This window comes from Atractosteus spatula, chromosome 8, assembly GCF_055471065.1.
Source record: "Atractosteus spatula isolate fAtrSpa1 chromosome 8, fAtrSpa1.hap1, whole genome shotgun sequence".
Lineage (NCBI taxonomy): Eukaryota > Metazoa > Chordata > Actinopteri > Semionotiformes > Lepisosteidae > Atractosteus > Atractosteus spatula.
This window is the reverse complement of record NC_142713.1, coordinates 63,863,602-63,871,781: the sequence shown is the minus strand read 5'-3', so window position 1 is coordinate 63,871,781 and position 8,180 is coordinate 63,863,602.

Genomic DNA, 8,180 nt, shown 5'->3' with positions numbered 1-8,180 from the left:
AGAGCTCGCGGAAATGCTGAGTGGACAACCCAGGCAGGGTGAGGATCAGTATTTCCTCACTATTCAGAGAATTTTGATTTTCAGTGTTGGATTTTTGGACCAATTCAAGTTGAAGAAAAATGGTTTCGTGAAAATCGCAGAAAATTTTTTTTTAGAAACTCCGGGGTGCCTGGAGGTCGCGGTGCACCACGCTACAGTTGTATTAGAAAACTGAGTCACTCAGATCACACGAGTACCCATGCATGCTTGAAACTCATTCAAATGCAAGTGCTTCTATCTGTTGTCTTGATTGTTTCCCACTCATTCCTTCTGGTTTGGGGAACATGTCAAAATCAAATGCCCAGAGAACTTCAGGTAGAGTTCGGGGAAATGCTCAGTGGACAACCCAGGCAGGGTAAGGATCAGTATTTCCACACTACTCAGAGAATTTTTATTTTCAGTGATGGATTTTTAGCCCAATTCAAGATGAAGAAAAGTGGTTTCGTGAAAATCGCAGAAAATTTTTTTTCAGAAACTCCGGGGTGCCTGGAGGTCGCGGTGCACCACGCGACAGTTGCATTCCAAAACTGAGTCACTCAGATCACACGAGTACCCAAGCATGCTTGAAACTCATTCAAATGCAAGTGCTTCTATCTGTTGTCTTGATTGTTTCCCACTCATTCCTTTTGGTTTAGGGAATATGTCAAAATCCAATGCCCAGAGAACTTCAGGTAGAGCTCGTGGAAATGCTGAGTGGACAACCCAGGCAGGGTGAGGATCAGTATTTCCTCACTACTCAGAGAATTTTGATTTTCAGTGTTGGATTTTTAGACCAATTCAAGTTGAAGAAAAATGGTTTCGTGAAAATCGCAGAAAATTTTTTTTTAGAAACTCCGGGGTGCCTGGAGGTCGCGGTGCACCACGCTACAGTTGTATTAGAAAACTGAGTCACTCAGATCACACGAGTACCCATGCATGCTTGAAACTCATTCAAATGCAAGTGCTTCTATCTGTTGTCTTGTTTGTTTTCCACTCATTCCTTCTGGTTTGGGGAACATGTCAAAATCAAATGCCCAGAGAACTTCAGGTAGAGTTCGGGGAAATGCTCAGTGGACAACCCAGGCAGGGTAAGGATCAGTATGTCCAAACTACTCAGAGAATTTTTAATTTCAGTGATGGATTTTTAGCCCAATTCAAGTTGAAGAAAAGTGGTTTCTTGAAAATCGCAGAAAATTTTTTTTCAGAAACTCCGGGGTGCCTGGAGGTCGCGGTGCACCACGCGACAGTTGTATTCCAAAACTGAGTCACTCAGATCACACGAGTACCCAAGCATGCTTGAAACTAATTCAAATGCAAGTGCCTCTATCTCTTTTCTTGAGTGTTTCCCACTCATTCCTTTTGGTTTTGTGAACATGTCAAAATCCCATGCCCAGAGAACTTCAGGTAGAGCTCGCGGAAATGCTCAGTGGACAACCCAGGCAGGGTAAGGATCAGCATTTACACACTACTCAGAGAATTTTTATTTTCTTTTATGGATTTTTAGCCCAATTCAAGTTGAAGAAAAGTGGTTTCATGAAAATCGCAGAAAATTTTTTTTCAGAAACTCCGGGGTGCCTGGAGGTCGCGGTGCACCACGCGACAGTTGTATTCCAAAACTGAGTCACTCAGATCACACGAGTACCCAAGCATGCTTGAAACTCATTCAAATGCAAGTGCTTCTATCTGTTGTCTTGATTGTTTCCCACTGATTCCTTTTGGTTTGGGGAACATGTCAAAATCCCATGCCCAGAGAACTTCAGGTAGAGCTCGCGGAAATGCTCAGTGGACAACCCAGGCAGGGTAAGGATCAGTATTTCCACACTACTCAGAGAATTTTTATTTTCAGTGATGGATTTTTAGCCCAATTCAAGTTGAAGAAAAGTGGTTTCGTGAAAATCGCAGAAAATTTTTTTTCAGAAACTCCGGGGTGCCTGGAGATCGCGGTGCACCACGCGACAGTTGTATTCGAAAACTGAGTCACTCAGATCACACGAGTACCCAAGCATGCTTGAAACTCATTCAAATGCAAGTGCTTCTATCTGTTGTCTTGATTGTTTCCCACTCATTCCTTTTGGTTTGGGGAACATGTCAAAATCCCATGCCCAGAGAACTTCAAGTAGAGTTTGCGGAAATGCTCAGTGGACACCCCAGGTAGGGTATGGATCAGCATTTCCACACTACTCAGAGAATATTTATTTTCAGGTATGGATTTTTAGCCCAATTCAAGTTGATGAAAAGTGGTTTCGTGAAAATTGCAGAAATTTTTTTTTCAGAAACTCAAGGGGTGCCTTGAGGTCGCGATGCACCACGCGACAGTTGTATTCCACAACTGAGTCACTCAGATCACACGAGTACCCAAGCATGCTTGAAACTCATTCAAATGCAAGTGCTTCTATCTGTTGTCTTGATTGTTTCCCACTGATTCCTTTTGGTTTGGGGAACATGTGAAAATCCCATGCCCAGAGAACTTCAGGTAGAGCTCGCGGAAATGCTCAGTGGACAACCCAGGCAGGGTAAGGATCAGTATTTCCACACTACTCAGAGAATTTTTATTTTCAGTGATGGATTTTTAGCCCAATTCAAGTTGAAGAAAAGTGGTTTCGTGAAAATCGCAGAAAATTTTTTTTCAGAAACTCCGGGGTGCCTGGAGATCGCGGTGCACCACGCGACAGTTGTATTCGAAAACTGAGTCACTCAGATCACACGAGTACCCAAGCATGCTTGAAACTCATTCAAATGCAAGTGCTTCTATCTGTTGTCTTGATTGTTTCCCACTCATTCCTTTTGGTTTGGGGAACATGTCAAAATCCCATGCCCAGAGAACTTCAAGTAGAGTTCGCGGAAATGCTCAGTGGACACCCCAGGTAGGGTAAGGATCAGCATTTCCACACTACTCAGAGAATATTTATTTTCAGGGATGGATTTTTAGCCCAATTCAAGTTGATGAAAAGTGGTTTCGTGAAAATTGCAGAAAATTTTTTTTCAGAAACTCAAGGGGTGCCTTGAGGTCGAGATGCACCACGCGACAGTTGTATTCCACAACTGAGTCACTCAGATCACACGAGTACCCAAGCATGCTTGAAACTCATTCAAATGCAAGTGCTTCTATCTGTTGTCTTGATTGTTTCCCACTCATTCCTTTTGGTTTGGGGAACATGTCAAAACCCCATGCCCAGAGAACTTTAGATAGAGCTCGCGGAAATGCTCAGTGGACAACCCAGGCAGGGTAAGGATCAGTATTTCCACACTACTCAGAGAATTTTTATTTTCAGTGATGGATTTTTAGCCCATTTCAAGTTGAAGAAAAGTGGTTTCGTGAAAATCGCAGAAAATTTTTTTTCAGAAACTCCGGGGTGCCTGGAGGTCGCGGTACACCACGCGACAGTTGTATTCCACAACTGAGTCACTCAGATCACACGAGTACCCAAACATGCTTGAAACTCATTCAAATGCAAGTGCTTCTATCTGTTGTCTTGATTGTTTCCCATTCATTCCTTTTGGTTTGGGGAACATGTCAAAACCCCATGCCCAGAGAACTTTAGGTAGAGCTCGCGGAAATGCTCAGTGGACAACCCAGGCAGGGTAAGGATCAGTATTTCCACACTACTCAGAGAATTTTTATTTTCAGTGATGGATTTTTAGCCCATTTCAAGTTGAAGAAAAGTGGTTTCGTGAAAATCGCAGAAAATTTTTTTTCAGAAACTCCGGGGTGCCTGGAGGTCGCGGTGCACCACGCGACAGTTGCATTCCAAAACTGAGTCACTCAGATCACACGAGTACCCAAGCATGCTTGAAACTCATTCAAATGCAAGTGCTTCTATCTGTTGTCTTGATTGTTTCCCACTCATTCCTTTTGGTTTAGGGAATATGTCAATATCCAATGCCCAGAGAACTTCAGGTAGAGCTCGCGGAAATGCTGAGTGGACAACCCAGGCAGGGTGAGGATCAGTATTTCCTCACTACTCAGAGAATTTTGATTTTCAGTGTTGGATTTTTGGACCAATTCAAGTTGAAGAAAAATGGTTTCGTGAAAATCGCAGAAAATTTTTTTTTAGAAACTCCGGGGTGCCTGGAGGTCGCGGTGCACCACGCTACAGTTGTATTAGAAAACTGAGTCACTCAGATCACACGAGTACCCATGCATGCTTGATACTCATTCAAATGCAAGTGCTTCTATCTGTTGTCTTGATTGTTTCCCACTCATTCCTTCTGGTTTGGGGAACATGTCAAAATCAAATGCCCAGAGAACTTCAGGTAGAGTTCGGGGAAATGCTCAGTGGACAACCCAGGCAGGGTAAGGATCAGTATTTCCACACTACTCAGAGAATTTTTATTTTCAGTGATGGATTTTTAGCCCAATTCAAGTTGAAGAAAAGTGGTTTCGTGAAAATCGCAGAAAATTATTTTTCAGAAACTCCGGGGTGCCTGGAGGTCGCGGTGCACCACGCGACAGTTGTATTCGAAAACTGAGTCACTCAGATCACACGAGTACCCAAGCATGCTTGAAACTCATTCAAATGCAAGTGCTTCTATCTGTTGTCTTGATTGTTTCCCACTCATTCCTTTTGGTTTGGGTAACATGTCAAAATCCCATGCCCAGAGAACTTCAAGTAGAGTTCGCGGAAATGCTCAGTGGACACCCCAGGCAGGGTAAGGATCAGCATTTACACACTACTCAGAGAATATTTATTTTCAGGAATGGATTTTTAGCCCAATTCAAGTTGAAGAAAAGTGGTTTCTTGAAAATCGCAGAAAATTTTTTTTCAGAAACTCCGGGGTGCCTGGAGGTCGCGGTGCACCACGCGACAGTTGTATTCCAAAACTGAGTCACTCAGATCACACGAGTACCCAAGCATGCTTGAAACTAATTCAAATGCAAGTGCCTCTATCTCTTTTCTTGAGTGTTTCCCACTCATTCCTTTTGGTTTTGTGAACATGTCAAAATCCCATGCCCAGAGAACTTCAGGTAGAGCTCGCGGAAATGCTCAGTGGACAACCCAGGCAGGGTAAGGATCAGCATTTACACACTACTCAGAGAATTTTTATTTTCTTTTATGGATTTTTAGCCCAATTCAAGTTGAAGAAAAGTGGTTTCATGAAAATCGCAGAAAATTTTTTTTCAGAAACTCCGGGGTGCCTGGAGGTCGCGGTGCACCACGCGACAGTTGTATTCCAAAACTGAGTCACTCAGATCACACGAGTACCCAAGCATGCTTGAAACTCATTCAAATGCAAGTGCTTCTATCTGTTGTCTTGATTGTTTCCCACTGATTCCTTTTGGTTTGGGGAACATGTCAAAATCCCATGCCCAGAGAACTTTAGGTAGAGCTCGCGGAAATGCTCAGTGGACAACCCAGGCAAGGTAAGGATCAGTATTTCCACACTACTCAGAGAATTTTTATTTTCAGTGATGGATTTTTAGCCCAATTCAAGTTGAAGAAAAGTGGTTTCGTGAAAATCGCAGAAAATTTTTTTTCAGAAACTCCGGGGTGCCTGGAGGTCGCGGTGCACCACGCGACAGTTGTATTCCACAACTGAGTCACTCAGATCACACGAGTACCCAAACATGCTTGAAACTCATTCAAATGCAAGTGCTTCTATCTGTTGTCTTGATTGTTTCCCATTCATTCCTTTTGGTTTGGGGAACATGTCAAAACCCCATGCCCAGAGAACTTTAGGTAGAGCTCGCGGAAATGCTCAGTGGACAACCCAGGCAGGGTAAGGATCAGTATTTCCACACTACTCAGAGAATTTTTATTTTCAGTGATGGATTTTTAGCCCATTTCAAGTTGAAGAAAAGTGGTTTCGTGAAAATCGCAGAAAATTTTTTTTCAGAAACTCCGGGGTGCCTGGAGGTCGCGGTACACCACGCGACAGTTGTATTCCACAACTGAGTCACTCAGATCACACGAGTACCCAAACATGCTTGAAACTCATTCAAATGCAAGTGCTTCTATCTGTTGTCTTGATTGTTTCCCATTCATTCCTTTTGGTTTGGGGAACATGTCAAAACCCCATGCCCAGAGAACTTTAGGTAGAGCTCGCGGAAATGCTCAGTGGACAACCCAGGCAGGGTAAGGATCAGTATTTCCACACTACTCAGAGAATTTTTATTTTCAGTGATGGATTTTTAGCCCATTTCAAGTTGAAGAAAAGTGGTTTCGTGAAAATCGCAGGAAATTTTTTTTCAGAAACTCCGGGGTGCCTGGAGGTCGCGGTGCACCACGCGACAGTTGCATTCCAAAACTGAGTCACTCAGATCACACGAGTACCCAAGCATGCTTGAAACTCATTCAAATGCAAGTGCTTCTATCTGTTGTCTTGATTGTTTCCCACTCATTCCTTTTGGTTTAGGGAATATGTCAATATCCAATGCCCAGAGAACTTCAGGTAGAGCTCGCGGAAATGCTGAGTGGACAACCCAGGCAGGGTGAGGATCAGTATTTCCTCACTACTCAGAGAATTTTGATTTTCAGTGTTGGATTTTTGGACCAATTCAAGTTGAAGAAAAATGGTTTCGTGAAAATCGCAGAAAATTTTTTTTTAGAAACTCCGGGGTGCCTGGAGGTCGCGGTGCACCACGCTACAGTTGTATTAGAAAACTGAGTCACTCAGATCACACGAGTACCCATGCATGCTTGAAACTCATTCAAATGCAAGTGCTTCTATCTGTTGTCTTGATTGTTTCCCACTCATTCCTTCTGGTTTGGGGAACATGTCAAAATCAAATGCCCAGAGAACTTCAGGTAGAGTTCGGGGAAATGCTCAGTGGACAACCCAGGCAGGGTAAGGATCAGTATTTCCACACTACTCAGAGAATTTTTATTTTCAGTGATGGATTTTTAGCCCAATTCAAGATGAAGAAAAGTGGTTTCGTGAAAATCGCAGAAAATTTTTTTTCAGAAACTCCGGGGTGCCTGGAGGTCGCGGTGCACCACGCGACAGTTGCATTCCAAAACTGAGTCACTCAGATCACACGAGTACCCAAGCATGCTTGAAACTCATTCAAATGCAAGTGCTTCTATCTGTTGTCTTGATTGTTTCCCACTCATTCCTTTTGGTTTAGGGAATATGTCAAAATCCAATGCCCAGAGAACTTCAGGTAGAGCTCGTGGAAATGCTGAGTGGACAACCCAGGCAGGGTGAGGATCAGTATTTCCTCACTACTCAGAGAATTTTGATTTTCAGTGTTGGATTTTTAGACCAATTCAAGTTGAAGAAAAATGGTTTCGTGAAAATCGCAGAAAATTTTTTTTTAGAAACTCCGGGGTGCCTGGAGGTCGCGGTGCACCACGCTACAGTTGTATTAGAAAACTGAGTCACTCAGATCACACGAGTACCCATGCATGCTTGAAACTCATTCAAATGCAAGTGCTTCTATCTGTTGTCTTGTTTGTTTTCCACTCATTCCTTCTGGTTTGGGGAACATGTCAAAATCAAATGCCCAGAGAACTTCAGGTAGAGTTCGGGGAAATGCTCAGTGGACAACCCAGGCAGGGTAAGGATCAGTATGTCCAAACTACTCAGAGAATTTTTAATTTCAGTGATGGATTTTTAGCCCAATTCAAGTTGAAGAAAAGTGGTTTCTTGAAAATCGCAGAAAATTTTTTTTCAGAAACTCCGGGGTGCCTGGAGGTCGCGGTGCACCACGCGACAGTTGTATTCCAAAACTGAGTCACTCAGATCACACGAGTACCCAAGCATGCTTGAAACTAATTCAAATGCAAGTGCCTCTATCTCTTTTCTTGAGTGTTTCCCACTCATTCCTTTTGGTTTTGTGAACATGTCAAAATCCCATGCCCAGAGAACTTCAGGTAGAGCTCGCGGAAATGCTCAGTGGACAACCCAGGCAGGGTAAGGATCAGCATTTACACACTACTCAGAGAATTTTTATTTTCTTTTATGGATTTTTAGCCCAATTCAAGTTGAAGAAAAGTGGTTTCATGAAAATCGCAGAAAATTTTTTTTCAGAAACTCCGGGGTGCCTGGAGGTCGCGGTGCACCACGCGACAGTTGTATTCCAAAACTGAGTCACTCAGATCACACGAGTACCCAAGCATGCTTGAAACTCATTCAAATGCAAGTGCTTCTATCTGTTGTCTTGATTGTTTCCCACTGATTCCTTTTGGTTTGGGGAACATGTCAAAATCCCATGCCCAGAG